The sequence below is a fragment of the Lycorma delicatula genome, chromosome 2 (genome assembly GCF_047948215.1).
Source record: "Lycorma delicatula isolate Av1 chromosome 2, ASM4794821v1, whole genome shotgun sequence".
Lineage (NCBI taxonomy): Eukaryota > Metazoa > Arthropoda > Insecta > Hemiptera > Fulgoridae > Lycorma > Lycorma delicatula.
Window position 1 is genome coordinate 23,068,062 of NC_134456.1, and position 16,480 is coordinate 23,084,541.

The 16,480-nt window shown below is 27.9% G+C and overlaps 1 protein-coding gene across 6 annotated transcripts in view; it reads left to right on the forward strand.

Annotated features, from left to right (window-relative positions):
* Positions 1 to 458: 458 nt before the first annotated feature.
* Positions 459 to 16,480, forward strand: part of kis (chromodomain helicase DNA binding protein kismet) — a 235,158-nt gene continuing 219,136 nt past the window's right edge. For all 6 annotated transcript variants that reach the window (XM_075358465.1, XM_075358467.1, XM_075358469.1 and 3 more), the window contains exon 1: positions 459 to 553. The gene's annotated coding sequence lies outside the window, so the exon portion shown is untranslated. The remainder of the gene's footprint in view (positions 554 to 16,480) is intronic.

The window sequence follows — 16,480 nt, forward strand, 5'->3', positions numbered from 1 at the left end:
TCCCGCCCATTGGTAATCAAATTTGGCGCCTTCATCCGTTCGTCCTTCTATTTGACTGTACACTTTGTTCTAACTCTTTGACTACCGACTGTACAGCCTTGTTGATTTCCCAGCATTCAGCGCGTCAAAGCTAGTATTTTTCATGTAACTGAAAATTGTTAAATTTCGCGTATAGGTAATAATTTCCGCTTAGAAAATGAGTGTTTTATTACTGCTAATTGTATTGATGAACCGTAGTTTCCACAGTTAGTCTAAAAAACGATTTCTTAAAAATAGTTGAAAGATTCACTTTCATATGCACTTGACGAAATGCTTTCACGCGATTGGTCAAATGTTCATTCAGTTTTTTAATGTGTCGATATAACATACCTTCTGATTGGTGGTATTTTAATGACAAGCAAGGGTAACATTGGTAGATGGCATTATTCTAACCAATTACATTGCTTGTCTTAAGCCGATTTCTGCCATTTTACACGATACAGTACATACGATGTGGGAAGAAGGCTTTTGATAAATTTGCAATTTCAAGGCTCTCCGTTCGATAGAAAGATGAGTGAGTAATATTTACATTTACTACACGATATGTTGTTAGTGGAGTTACGATTATAAATCAAGAATTTTCATGTTTTTTCTCTTTTGGTGACATATTGCTTAAGTATTGAGCGGATCGGTTCACCCAAGCCGAAAGAGGACATTTCGAATGGCGTTCGCAAAGTTCATTGTTCTCTTGCCTGTAGCGTAATAATTGTTAATGAGTTCTGAACATCTCGATTGTAACATTTATACAAGTTAAATAGTTATTCATAAGTGTTATAAATAATTTGATTATAGTTTGTTTTGCTAATTTGTCTTTAAAATAGTTACCTAGTGTCAAAGTGGCACGCTATTATTTGGATCACAATTAACTCGGGTCAATAATGATAGTGATAGTCTAGGCCTATAGTTCTATTGTTTTTTTTTTATTAAAACTTAATTTACTTGCGTTTGTGTATTGGTCGAAGAATTCGTAATGCATGCAAGGTTTTGTTACTCGAAGAAACACGGTAAGTGTATTTATTATGCTCTACCTCTCTTGGTTTAGCTAATCACCTGGAGCAGGACCCATTACACTTTCATTAAGGTCAATCTGATGATCAGCAAGATGAATAATTACATTTTTCTCTTAAGTATTTGTATGAGAGTTTTTGTTTTACTCGCAGTCATTTTTTTTTATGAATAATGTGTTAAAAAGGGAAGTGATAAACAGAAATTGTGAGGCTAGGAATACAGTTCCATTGCTGGCTTAATCTGGATACGGTAATGTTCTCTGTTATTTGATTAAAATGTTTCATATCTATATTTCATCATAAATAAACAAAAAATAAAACTTGTCATTTCAAATTTTTACCCAATTAAAAAATAAGAAAGAAATATGTTTGTTAATAAAAATAAACAAACCTATTTTGGTTGTAATGAGAAAAATATTTATTAATCATTTAAAAAAATTTGATTTTGTTAAGTTATCAATATATTTAACTTAATCTTAACTTGAATTTTATTTTTATGGCTCTGTAATTATAGCTAGATGTTTTTACCAAGCTGAGTTAAGGCATTAAATAGCAATCAAACTATGTACTGTGGTCAGAAATTTTGGCCTTCAAACCTTTTGTGTTTGATATAGTAATGATGTTAACTGAATTACCATTAAAATTGTTTTATGGTTACTGAGATTTGATTTTAAATTTGAATGATAGTAGTCATTGATCTGCATCACCTAATATTCTGCTTAAAGTTAGTTTCTAGAACATTTCTTTTTGACATGATTAAAGTAATGAACAAATTGCATTTAGGTATGATCACTATTGTTTACACATAATCATCAGAAATATATTTTGCAGGAATGTTTTGTAATATTTGTTTTTTCTTTTGAGTTATGATGAGAGTTTTGAAACAAATAACACAATTAATTTTCAAGCTTGTTAATAGTAGTACAACTGGATCGGTGTTCGGAATTCAGCTAAAAATTAAAACATAAAATACTTTAATAATTATAATTGTTGTAATTACAACAATTAAATTACATCAAAGATTGTAAATTCAGTTTATTTGTAGACAAACCCAAGATTTTGATAAACATACAACAAATCTTTCTAAAACATTTTAATTTCCATACATTTAATAACATTTATTGTGTTTTAGTGTGTTGATAATTTTGTGCCAGGTTATTTTATTTAGTTTTATCAGTATTATTTTTCATGCACATCAGTTTTGATGAAATTTTGCTTGAGTTACTTCTGTTTAAATATCAGAGAACTTAATGCATTCAATAATTTACTTTTACTGAAACAGATTTTATTATTAACTTTTATTGTTGTAAATTTGAAGCATCATATTTTAAGTAAAGAAGCACACAGTGCATGGTTTTTTGCTCTTGAAAACCAATTAATGCATTTAGGTAATTGTTAATGTTTTCTTTTAAAACATTTTTCATATTAGAAGTTAAACTTCTATTTTAAAAGTTTTCAGTTTGCAAAATGTGTTTGCAAGGGCCATGTGATATTGATGTAAATTTATCTTCTTTTTTATACTCTTGTGAGAACATTGCTGGCTTAAATGAGTAAATCTGGTATTTTTAAATTATCCATATCCTCTTCCAGAATTTATTAAAATGATTATGAATTAAATTTTATTTTTGTTTTTATGATAGTTAATAATTTTATTTAATATAAAATGTTACTATATTTATGGTCTGATGTGAATGAAATCCAAAACTGACAATATTTTAATGCATCTTAAACAGTTATGTTGATAGTATTTTTGCATTATTTTTGTTAATTTCCTGTTAATAGTAGGTGGCAATCTTTAGCAATAATATATAATTTTTTAATTATAACATTCTTAATAATTTGTATCCAACTTGTTGAAAAGTAGTTAATATAAAAACATTTTTTACCTCTTAGTTATTTTGTAAAAAAAATTGTGGCCACTATTATTTTTCTCCCCTGTAAAGAGGTTCCCAAGTATACTTGAGTTAAAATAAATTATTTATCAAGATTAAAAGTAATCAATATGCAATACTTATCAAAAATTCTTAAAACTTTGATTTGTTATATTTACTTACGTATTAATTTTTTAACTATTATTCTTAATAGATTCTTTACATTCCACTTCATTATACCTTTCATTAAGTCTTATATCTGAAATTTAAGCATATGATGTTTGCTAGTGGTAAGTTTGTACTTCATTTCTACTACCTTGTTACAAAAGCTTTTAAATTTGAATTAATCTTTAAAACTTCTTTCAAAGGTGTTAAAAGAACAATGGCAGTGTGAAAACATGTACAGTGAAAGGAAAATATATTAGTAAAAAGAAAATGTTTCATATTGGCATAGGCTTTCAAATTTCAGAATGTGGGTCGTATGAAGTTTTGATTGTGAAATAAATTATGTTAATTCCCATATCAGCTAAATATGAAATTTTCAGTTATTAGTTATTGTGTGCTGAATGTTACTAAACCAGTCCTGTATTGTAAGATTTGTGTATAATTTACCAGTTCATGATGCTTATTTTGGTTAAACTCTTATATACTCAGCAGACATTGTACTATGTATAGAGATTGTTGATGAAATGTAAGTTCCTCAGGACTCGCTAGTTGGCATTAGTACTTCATATAGCCCCATTATAGCTGTAGTACAATATCTGCTGGGGATATAACAGTTTATTTTCTTAATATTATGTATAAAATTAGAACATTCAAATTAAAACATTTGTTAGTCAGCGGCATTTAATATTTAAGGTTAATTAGACGAGATTAACGAGTGAAGTGAGTCTTAGGTTATGTTGAAGTTCAGTACACAGAATTATTTATTTAACCTAAACCTAAAATCTTATCTTAAGCTTGAATTACAGTAATTAAAATGTGATAATGTTGACTAGCAAACAGTGATTTGTTGCTAGACAACTAATGCCATATAGTGATGTGTTTTGGGCAGACATAGTACTGTTGGACATATAATAGAGTTTAACCACTACTTTTGTTTACATGTTTTATTTTGTATAACAGTTTATGTACAAAAAAAGGCAGCTTTTCATTGGTTTTTCCTGCTTATTAGTTTTTAAAGTAATAAGTTGGTTTCAGGAAAATTTGTTATTTTTTTAGTCAAAAACATTTCTTAATCAATTTTTTCCAGTTACTCTAGAATGTGATTTTATTTGTTACACAAATTATAGAATAAAATTATATTTAATATTAATACTAATCCCAGAGCATTGTTTTGTGTTATGAAAGTGCTGAATTAATGTGAAAGAAACAAAATCTCTTTTAAACTGAACCCTAAGTTGGTTGAATGTTTATGTTTACAGATTTACCAATGTTCCAGCCTGAGGTTAGTAGCTGGGAAATATTTTTTAACTGGTTACTTATGATGATTCAAAGGTTTGAAAATTTGTCCGTGCTGCTCATTGAAAATTTGATTATCATTATTTCATTCTTTCAGATAAAAACAGTGGTTTTGTTTTTGATTAATTATTACTGTTATTTTCATGGGTTTTTTCCATTTTTGGTTAATTTTATTAACAGTTTATCCATTAACAAAATTGTTGTTTCTGATATTGTAACTTAATGAATCCTTTCACTTTCTTCAGATTTTAGAGACCAAAAATATTTTGTTTCCTTAAAACATTTTTATTCAATTTAGTATACACTCTGATCCTATTGTGTTAGCTAGTTGTAATATGGAAAAGAAAGAGGCCAGTTTTATTATGTACTTTGAGCTGAATATGTATTTTTTTGAGCTAATTTCAGTAAATATTTTGTAAACTGTTATATAACAGTTTTTCCTTCTAATACTGTTTTTTTTATTTAACATTTCTATTTTATTAATAATCACATAGTTATGATTTTTTAGATCAACTTCTAGTTATTTATTTAGTTTAAGGAAATAGCACTTATATTTACATTTTGATTGAAATGAAGAGATATTATAGTGTAAAATTACAGGTAACAAACTTTGTGAATATGTCTTAATATACATTTTATTAACTTATTAGATATTATTATTAACAATTTTGTCAATGTTGAATGTTGATTATTTTTTTAGATGGAACCTGCTCTAATGCGTTTAGTGTTTGTTGTAGTTACATAAATTGCTTCAGAAAGTAAAATTCAAAACATTTTATGTTAATTTGGTTTTTGAATATAAGGTTTGTTGACTTGGCTTTGACATTATTCAGTACACTTTATGATCTCTTTTTGAAGGACTTAGAATTTAATTTTTCTCCCAAAAGGTTGGTTTTTTGTTTGTATAACCAGTGTTTTAGATTACAAAAATTGTATAATTATCTTCTAAATCACCATTCAGCTGCAGAATAATGAGGAAAGTAAAGTGATAATTACTACTGTTATGCACCTCCAAAAATTCCATAAAAGTAAATTACTCATGCTCATTCTATTTAACGAATGTAAACTGTCTAAAATATGCTAACAGGATTATGCAAAACTATTAGTTCTGCATGCTTGGAGTTCAAGTTGTTATCCACTATAGTGCGTAATAAAAAGGTACAATGAATTTTTAGAATTTTTTGCTTATTAATGTTCTTGTGATTGATAAAAAGGATTGGTCTGATTTGAAATCTGTAGAAGCTAAGATATTAAGGAATAATGATGCTTCATTTTGTCTTATTTGATTGAAGGAGTCACGAAGGCGTCATATACAATGCATTTGGTTGGAACATTGATTTTCATATATTGTCGATCAGCCTTAATGACTAAACTTATAAAAATTATAAATTTGTGAAAAGACTTTCTTTAACTATGAATAATTACCAGATTGAATAAAAAAAATATCATGTTAATTATTTAGAGCCACAAAATATAAAAATGTTATTTCCAAATATAAATTTAACAAGCATGTACCTATAGACTGTATACATTTATGCAACTTTACCTAAGATTTAATCTCCAATAAATTAAAAAATTGATACAATAAAGAATTCTTAGTTGACAATTTTGAGGGCTCTTGAGTAATGGCCTCTACTATAAGAGCATTCATTTCTTCTGCTTATGCTATTCTTGTGCCTCTAAATCTTGGAAAATTTGTTTGAATTTATTCTTCAAATTCATCTCAATTCTTGCAATGCCTTATGGGGACAATGAATTTAGATTAAAATGTTCATTTTCCATATTAGTAGCAGCAGTAGCATCACTTATACAAAATAATTTAATTAAATATTCCTACTTAGGTTAACATATATTGAGAAACTTCAGTTGAGAACAAAATTTCATTCGTTCATTGCCACTTTAACAATTGTAGTATTGCAAATCTTGTATAAGTATCGTATGATAAACAGTTTTGTTAGTAAACTGTTATGGTCCAACTTAACAGTTGAAAAGTGGCTATTTATTTTAACTAAGTCAGTTAGCTGCTTTATTTTACTTTTAGTCAAGTGATTTGTACTAACCTGTTTGGTTCTTTTTACCCTGTGATAATCATTTGACCTCAATATAATTATTTTGTTTATTTAATTGGGTGTGGGTGTATTTCAATCGTTTGACTGGATATTTGGATGTTTTAATATATGTTTTCATCCACTGGTTAATTTGGTTACAAGTTCGATCACAAATATTTCTCTTCTACAATTTATCTTGTTTTTATTTTTAAAAGAGAACAGAGTAAGTCCTTAAGGCAATTATGCCGCATGGTTTATTATACTAATTTTAATGGCGTTTTTTAATTGCATTTTTAAAATCTATTATTCCTTTTTTTCTGTTGTCTATGGTTTTTTCTGTCTTAAAGTGCCATAACCATAGAAATATTTTTTATGAATTTATTTGTAAATTCATGGAGGAATCTGGATGATAATCAAATGCCTGTAGAGGTCCACAAAAAAATTTATCAAGCCAAATAAACACAAAATAGATATTATAATTTATTTTTATTATGTATATGAGAGGGGGGGGGGGGTCCAAATGTTAATATTAAGAAAAATGTTTCCTCTAAAAGTTGTTTAAAATATTATCCATCTTCTACTTTTTGTCACTTGAAATTTTAACAAATGAATTGTGAGCAAACAATTGTTTTGCAAAACAGGTTAGTTGCAGGCTTCATTTGAATTTTAAAAAAACATTTCAAAGTTCTACCCATATTCTTGCAAATTTTGGGTTCTTGTTTTGTGTTAATGCATTAAGAATAATTGAATTTAATTACAAAGATTGTTAGTTGAGAAAACAACATTGAGTTTTCCTTCTTTAAACATGTTCTGTAATTTATTGTATTTCAATTTTGGTTTAGCTGAACTTTTCTTGTGGTTCTTTAAAATTGTTCCTGCTGTTGTAATGTCATAAAAAAATTAACTGATAAAATTTACAAAAATGGGCCTGCTTATGTAGTAATTTTTTTTTAACATTTACTTATAGAAAAACTATTGTTAAGCATATGCCCATAACATTAATTTTTAAATGTAGACATTAAAGTCATAATTAGTTTTCATTAATATTCATTTTATGCTGATTGCCAAGCACATCAGGTTTTCATTACTGAATGATTTCTGTATGGGTTCAAGCACCAAGGAATGCCCAAACTTCTTAAGAATTTAAAAAAATAAGAGAATTAATTTTTTAGAAATTTTCTCTAAGTGTTTTGAAAAAATGTTAAATTTATATATATATATATATATATATATATTTTTTTTTTTTGTAACTAAGGAGACTAAAGAACCTATGGTACGTAATGGGTAGCAGCCCTTAAAATTTTTATTTTATACCCTTTTTGCTGGCTTCAAGAAACAACAGAATGAACTAGTTGAATCTAATATTTCAGTATTATTTTCAAAATAAGACAATATGTTTTGTCTAGAAGCAAAGAATTCTGAATCACCACAACACTAGTTTGAGCATTTCTGTTTTTACTTGTGAGGCGTAAAAAAAGTGGATTTGAATATCATAATATTTAATTGTTTAAAGTTAATTTATGGAGCAAGACAGCTGGAGGTTTAAAGGAAAGAGTTCTTAAAACTCAGTTCATGACTGTTTAACTTTTTGTCATTTTAGGATTGGTTAAGATGCCTAAGGGTAGAGTGTGTGAACTTATAAGCTGTACATTATGAATCAAGTAAACACTTTTTGAGGTACTGTGAAAATTTAAGAAGGAAGGAGAGATGTGTGAATGTAATAATCATTTTCATCTACTTAATATGGTGTTTATATAGCCAGTTTTCAATATTAAATTTAACTATTAAGAAAGATGTGTGTGTGGTGTTAAACTCAAAGTAGCAATGAGCCTTTAGAGATTTTTGGCAATCCCTATATCTTCAATGAAGATAGAATGTAAAGTTTGAAATAATGTTTGGGCTAGGATGTGAGCTGGAAAGAATCTCTGTCTTTGAAGTCTTTGTTGAAATTAGATTTTAGCTGAATGCAACACGGTTTTCAAAATCTTTCAGACCAAGTTTTAAAGATTTAAATGACAAGAAAAAGAGAAGTTTTTTGTTAAAAACTTAAAAAAAAAGTAGCTTGCTGCCCTGTAAGTGCTATTTTTTTTTAACTGATATTTAAGATATTTGATTGCTATTTTTGTCATCTTTACAATAAAAATATAAAATCAAAGTGAGGCTAAGTAACTTCAACTTGTAACATATCCTCTTTTAAAAATGTTATATTAGGCATGAGAAAAAAAAAATTAGTTAGTACATTTGGGGGGGGGGGGGGGGAGGAATTTTTAAAGATCATAAAATCACATTATTAATTAAATTAATAAATTATAAGATTCTGCTGATTATGAGAAAAATCTAAAGATTCTACTAACCAAATAGATAAAAAAATATATTAATTGTTTCTTTAGTAAAATGTACTTAAATGTATAAAAAATATAGAGAAATGTGGTGTACTTGTGTCTTTAAATCTTCTGAAATTTTACATTATTACTCATTTAATTGTGGGAGCTAGGAAGAACTGTGGTCCTGGGAAACAAAGGAGCTTGAATATATTGGTCATATTTTCTGGAGATTTTTTTTTTAATCTAAAGAAAAGTTCAATTTTTGCTTATGATATTGTTTAAAAGGGGATTGGACTGTTGGATTTCATATCCTTTCAAGATATGGCAATGGATATTATCTTGTTGACCCTAAAAACCAGATTACTGTTTTGTTATGTTGTAATAAAATTATTTTCTTCTTGTCACAAGAAGGATTTTTAATAGGAAATTAAGAAGTTAATTAGTAAGTATTGGTGAGTTGAGAAAAATCCCTATAGCCTATGGCACAAGGGAAAAGTATTTAAATAGTGAAGGAATTCCTCAGATTACCCTAGACAAACATACTATATACAATTCGCTGCTTTTATGTAATAATATAGATTCCTTTACATACATTTGATAGTAGTATATTTCCTTTTCTGCTATTATCTCCTTCTTGGAGCCAATCTGCTTTTAATGTCTTACTTTCTACATCCATCCTTTGTAATTTGTAATTTTATCTCTTTTGTTATATATTTATAATATTTAATTTTAGATAACTATGTTTGAATGTTATTTAATTTCTCAGTATCCTTTGTATCACATTTCATTAACTTATTTTTGCTTGCTTCAAAATTATCTCTAAGCAGAAATCTATGCACAGTATTCAGACTTACTTTTGGCTTCCTACCAAATGAGCAATATCTATTGGTAATATTTTTTATTCCTTAGTTTTTTTTTAAATTGTGTTATCAAATTTGTCTTTCAGTTTCCTTGTTTCTTAAAAAAATTAGAAAGCAACAGGGATGAACCGCATTCTTTGCCCCACCCTCCTTTTATGATTTCAAAATATCTGCTATACCATTTTAGTCTTTATTGCCTTTCTGTATCTCTTGGCTGTTCATTGGTATCTTCTGTCCATGAAAAAATATCTGGAAGCATTATTTATTATTTTGATTTTTGACTTATCTCACAGTTGCAAATTGCTTTTTTTAACTTTCTTAGATTTGTCATTCTAGTTTGCATTTTGAGATATTCACTTTCTTTTTCATATTTTATTAGATTGTGTGTCTATTCATATACCTTATATTTCTTCATCTACTGTAAAAGAGATTGGCATGTAAATCTGTAGTATTTATATTAAGTTGGCATTGAATCTGCCCTGACTAAAATAATCCTTTTGTCCTGTACTCATATTTATTTTATTTTTTCCTGCATTTTTGTTTGATTTTGTGTTTATTGTAAATTTAACAAAAAATCCTGCCCATCTTTCAATCTTCACTTAATGAATTCTTGTTATATCAATCCTGCCCTTAGTTTAACTATTTCCTTACTTATTTTCTTGTTAAAAGATATGTTTATTTAAACTTGTAACATTCCAGCCTCCATGAAAATGTGGTACTTCTGATAACCTTCGGTGAAGATTCTTCAACAGTGTTTATTTATCTGACTTAATTTATGATTATTTTATCAAGAGAATACTTTTATAATTAGACGGTAAAAAATATTTCCTCTGAAAAGACAGCTAGCTTGTAAAAACTTATTTCCTCTGAATGAATTAATCATATCTGGTAATATAAATAGAGCTTTCTTTGCCTTTAAACTATTGTCAATCCAAAATTTTGGGGTTTTAAATGAGAAAGAGTTTTATATTTTGTTTTTAAAGTTTACCATTTTTCCTTTTCTCATACCTCAAGTCTGGTAGATAAAATAATGGCTTCAGTAGGTGTGCTGAAAGTTGTAATGAAATAATAAAGTGTACTTTTTTTTTAACTTCAGGATTCTTGTAAAATATCCCAATTTCTAAAAGTAAGATTGATATGACTTTTATACTTTTTTTTTTTTTTTAATAATCCAGATTAAGAAAAAGTATTTAAATTATGATTTTTCAAAATTGTTTGGTGCATGCTATTTGCTAATACTTATTGTATGGATATTTTATGAGCGAGATGAAATGCTTCATTCATTAAGATTTTTTTTTTGAAGACTAGTCAATAGATAGACTTAAATCTTGTCTGTGTAAATTGTAGTATGAAAATTTGTTAGCATAGCATAGCACATTTATGTTAACAACTTTATTCCACAGTGAAATGAAAGCTTTGTAAAGAGGAATGTTCAGAAAGTAAGTTCTATTAGTCTATTAAAGAAAAATAACAATTTTAAAATTTATATTTTAATAAAATCCTAAAATTAAAACTTTTTACTTAAATCTCTACATATTGTTACAAAGCCTTGATACACACTATGTGTAGTTGCCCACTTCCACCATGTTCTATCAATAGGAGCAGTTTTTGCAATTATAGCAAGAATTATTCACTGATTCCCTCTAATTACTGAAACAGCAATAAATAAAAATTACTAAAAATTCAGTTCTCAATTATATAACAGTTACAGACATCAGTAGTTAGATTTATTATCCATATAGTAATTTCATTTTGCAGTTACATTGTTATAGAAGTTATCTGATTTCATCTTTGGTAGGTCATTTTATTTACTTAAATCTATTTAATGTTGATACGATCACAATTACAAACAAATTTCATTATAATGGTACCTGCAGTTTGCCACTAAATATAGAAAATCACTGCTTGTACAAAAAAAAAATATGGCATGAGCAGATGTCAGAAACAAATGCTACAAACTGAACAAATTTTTGGTTAACCCTCGACTGTTAACAAAGTCTGCAAATAACAAGTGTTACAAATACTACTTATTTTCCATTATAGACATGTTAAATATCGTTAATATGTTAACTGTAGGTACCTGGGCTGAGTCACAGATCATTCCTGTAAATGACAAGCCATTCCCAAGAGTAGCAAGTATCCAATGACAGGAAGGATAGTGAGGAGTGAAGTGAGATTTTTCATTATCATGTCCTTGAGTCAAACATATGGTTTCATATTAGTACTGCAAACCCATCACAATGTGGGTATATTCAGCCTGGCTGAAAAGTGATTATTATTACTTTGTATTACAGTTATAACAAAGATGGTGACTACAAAGCAAAAAATGTATGAATCTTTTTATGTTTTGAACAATATGTTATATAAATGTTCAATCGAGCAGGTGAAATTTATTACTAATAATCGGTTATTACAAGGTTTTGCAGACTAAAGTTAAGGGTAGATGGATTAAATGAATAAAAAAATTGAGTGCAATAGGTTTAAGTTATTGGCACAAAATTAAATAAACATTTTTTATTATGTAAAGTAAAGAGCAGCAAGTATGTAATGGAAGTGTTGCAACATTTGATTGAACTGTAGATATATGTTTTGTGACTTATTAATGATGTTAAAGTACTTAAAAGCAATTCTTTATGTTTGTAAATTTAAAAAAAAATGCTGGTGCTTAAATCTGTTCAAAAGAACTGGTATCGTTAGTATAGCATTTTTATATTGTTGATCATTTTTGAATTGATTTTAAAAAAAATAACCAGCAGTTTTTTTACTTTTTATTTATGAAAAATCTACTTTTACATTTTCTTCTCTATGAATTCCAAATTTAGTGTGTATATGTGTAATTTTTATTTAGCCCTAGCTGAAAATTATTGCTGAACATCAGAAGCACCTGGACTGGAATAATGACTTCCATTGAAGAATTTATTATCAGCAAACATGATTTTAATCTGCTACAACTCGCCAAGTGGTTTGTACAGAACGGGTTAAGTTATAGCGCTTTATGTGTACTTTTAAAAAACATAAGCGTATAGCTTTTCCCCTTTTGTGCCGATCTAAGTCTGCTATTGCAATGGACAACCTGGAAATATCAAAATTTTGTGTATATTCATGTTATTAATATTATAGTTATCAATATATATGTAAAATTATTATTTTGGACTTCTGTACTCTGTGAATGATGAATTACTTACTGTAAAATGCAAATAATAAATTAAACCAACACTGCCTCAGTGTTTTTATTTTGATTGAAGATTACTTAAGTTTTTAAAACCTTTTAGTTCTCCAGTGTTAAAGGTTGAACTCAAAACTTCAATCTTCCATCTGTGCTGTTATGTTACTTGTTTAGTTTCAAACTATAGAAACTTTACCTTTCACCACACTTTGTGATTGGTTTTTTAACATGGTGATGTTTGTTGTGTAGTACTAATCTGATGGTTGTGTGAAAACAAATTTTTTCTTCATATTGATTTATTTTTTGGCTATTGTTTAATCAGCAATTGTGTGTAATAACATTCAAATAAAAGCTCAATAACAAAGTGTATTTATTTACTAAGGAGGAAGATTACTTCATAGTTATGAAATTACTGTCTTCTTCAAACAGCTCATTTATGTAAATGGATGATAAGCACAAAATAACCTATAGCAATTGTAAATCAACTCAACTCAACTCCACAATATTAAATATTTACCAATGTGGTGTATGTGTGTGTGTATACATTCTCTGTATTAACTGGAGTAAGGGACATGACTTTCATGCCATGGAAGAAAATTGCTGTTTTCATACAATTTTATTGCAGCAGTTAATGGTATGCATGTATGTTTATAATAGGAGGAAAGCGAAATATTGAAACCACAACTTTTTTATTTCAGGAAAAAATTGTGATTCAAGGTGTAGTTTTCAATGTATTTACCATTCTAATTGTTACAAACACTGTTATTAACTACTTTTAATTTTTTTAAGTTTTTTTTTATGGATTTGTTTGAAGTTGCTATTTCTTTTAGTTTAAAGGGAAGTTTGATGTTTTAACCCCTGCTGAAATAGTGGCACCCTGAAAAGACAATTTAATATTTTCATTAAGTTGAACTTTTATTTTTACTAATGCATAAAAGAAAATAAAAAAAGTCCAGATAGAGAAAAACTGCTTTTTATTTCAAGGATCTGCTGACTTTTTTATCTTGATTACATTTGTGTACTTGTTTTCAAAGGTGAAAATTCCTCGGTTTTTGAAGATACCATTCTACTTAAGAGTAATGAGTAAAAGAAAGAAAGCAATTTTAAAGTATTGATGAATAGTAATAATTAGTAAAAATTGAAGTTTTTGAAACTAGTTGGATCAAATAGTTTAGATCAATTGTGGTTTAACAATTGGGTTTAGTATTTTAAGTTTTGTGTATTTTACTTTTAATTTGAATTTTTAGAATACTAAAATAATATGCGAGGGAGGAACTTGTAACAGGAGATAATTCAAATGAAACTATATTTTATTGACTTTCATCTTATTTAGGCAAGAGCATGCCTTACCTTTTCAACATATCAGCATTTATAGTTTTAAATTTCCCTCAATAATGAAAATTTTTTATCTAACAATGACAAATTTCAGTAGTCTTTCCATGACTCATGAGCTCACTGCGTCCTTCACATCATCTTTTGAAAAATAAATATCCTTAAGGTCCCTCTTAAATTAAGAAATAAATGAAAATTAAAGGCCCCCAGATCTGGTGGGTATGGATTAGGTTTTCAATTTCAACTTCTTTAATGCCTCAGCTGTAGCACACAATGTTTGTGGATGAACATTGTGTTGCAGGATTATTGGATTAAGTGGATTTTTATGTAACATTCACCTTATCAAATGTTTAATGTTCATATAGCACTCAGAATTTGTAGGTACTGGTACTGTTATGTACATGTATTTGGCATCTACTTGGCTGACACTAGTTGTTATATCAACTTCAACATGTGAAAAAATAATTTTCTGTTATGATTACATTTCAAATAGATTGTGTCAATTCCAGAAAATTATTAAATCTGTTTTGATCGTATTGCAACAATGGTGGTAACACTTGCTTTGTCCTACTGATCGATGTGACGTGCTTGTCAATCAATCCATTCTAAACAAGAAATATTGTCTGTTTAAAATAGTTTAAAGTATTTTTTGGAACCTGTTATTTCTTTCTGAATGTGATAATTAATAACAGTTAAAAATATTAATTTACATTACTGTATTGACAAATGAAATAAATTTAATCTGCATTTACAATAATTTAATTTAGTAAATGTTTTCACTAAAATGGTATCATAGTTCATAGCATTATATTCAAAGCCGATAGTAATAATTTGGACAAACAGGCCTACGTAATCACAAGTTGGATATAGGTACGGAATAAAAAATAAAATAATATATTTATATTAATTTACTATTAAACGATCAATACTACCTTAATACAGTCCTTACCCTGTTTGTTCTGCAGTTTCCATAGAACTCTCTTCCGTGGTAGACCGACAATCCTCAGTTTCTGAATTTGACTCTGTTTTCACCACAATTAATTTCCAGTTCTTCACTATTTGACATCTCATCATCGTCCATCCCTACATTTATAATCCTACATTTATTAGATGTTTTCAATTGTATCTTCCTTTAACATATCTGTTTTGCAGTAGGAATCCATTATCTGCTTAACTTTAAACACTAAATTTAGACACTGATGTCTTTACAGTAATTGCCAAATTTCATCTAATGTAGTGGCTCTCTGTTAATGACATGTGGAACATTGTGATATCAAATTTTTTTTTTTAATTAGATTCAAATAAATTCAGTTGGGTTTCTGAGTGCTAAGGTGGGAATCTTAAGCACTGTAATTCCTTTGTTATTACTATTTCATGTAATTTATACTGTGGTTCTGGGAAGTGTAGTTTGACAGTTTCTAAACTTTTTTGTTATATTTGGATTGTAGTTAATTTTTTTCATTTTGAACCATTGTTGAATATCATTTTTGAATGAATTGGGTGATGGTTTTTTTTTGTTGTTTATTGTGATATGGTGCATTATCTACGATTAAAATACAACTTGTCGGTAGTCCTGGATAACTTGCTTTACAATATATTTCAAAAAATCTTTATTGCTCAGTTCTTTATGATAATCTTCTGTTTTATTCTTGGAATCGTTCATTTAAAAAGCACCATCTATGAATTCCATGTCCCCACCCACATTAGCCATAATTAGACGGTCATCGGCACTACTATTAACCGAAATACCTGGTACATCGTCACTTTGCCAGCATTTTTTTTTCATGTAGTGTGTGTGCAATCAAGATTCATTTAAGTATGAGCAGTCTTTTTATCTCAGAAGTTGCATTTTTTCAGATACCTAAGAAAAAATGTGTTTCACAATTTTATCATTTTGTTCATACAAAAGCAGTTTATTGGTTTTTACACTTCTAAATTGAAAATACATAGATCTTATATTTGCTTAGTATTTCCTTAGTGTTAAAATTCTGTTACTAGCGACAAAAATTGTGTAATTTTCTTATAGAATTTAAAGTATTTGGGTAATTTTCTTATAGAATTCAAAGTATTTGGGTAATTTTCTTATAGAATTCAAAGTATTTAAGAAATTCTCTTCTAATAATGCACCTGACAAATTCATTTATTTTGAGGAGCACATATATATTTTTTTTTTGTTTGAATTTGAGCACCACTAGTATCTGCTTTGTATCTGATTTTCGTGATATCAATTATTGTAGACTAGCTTAAGTTTAGCATTCTACAAGCATGTTCTGTTGCTTTCACAAGAGGGACAAATAATACAGTTCTATGTTTTCAGTAAGTTTTTCTTTGTCTATGAACTTAATGTGAAAAGGAAGACGACATGCTTGACT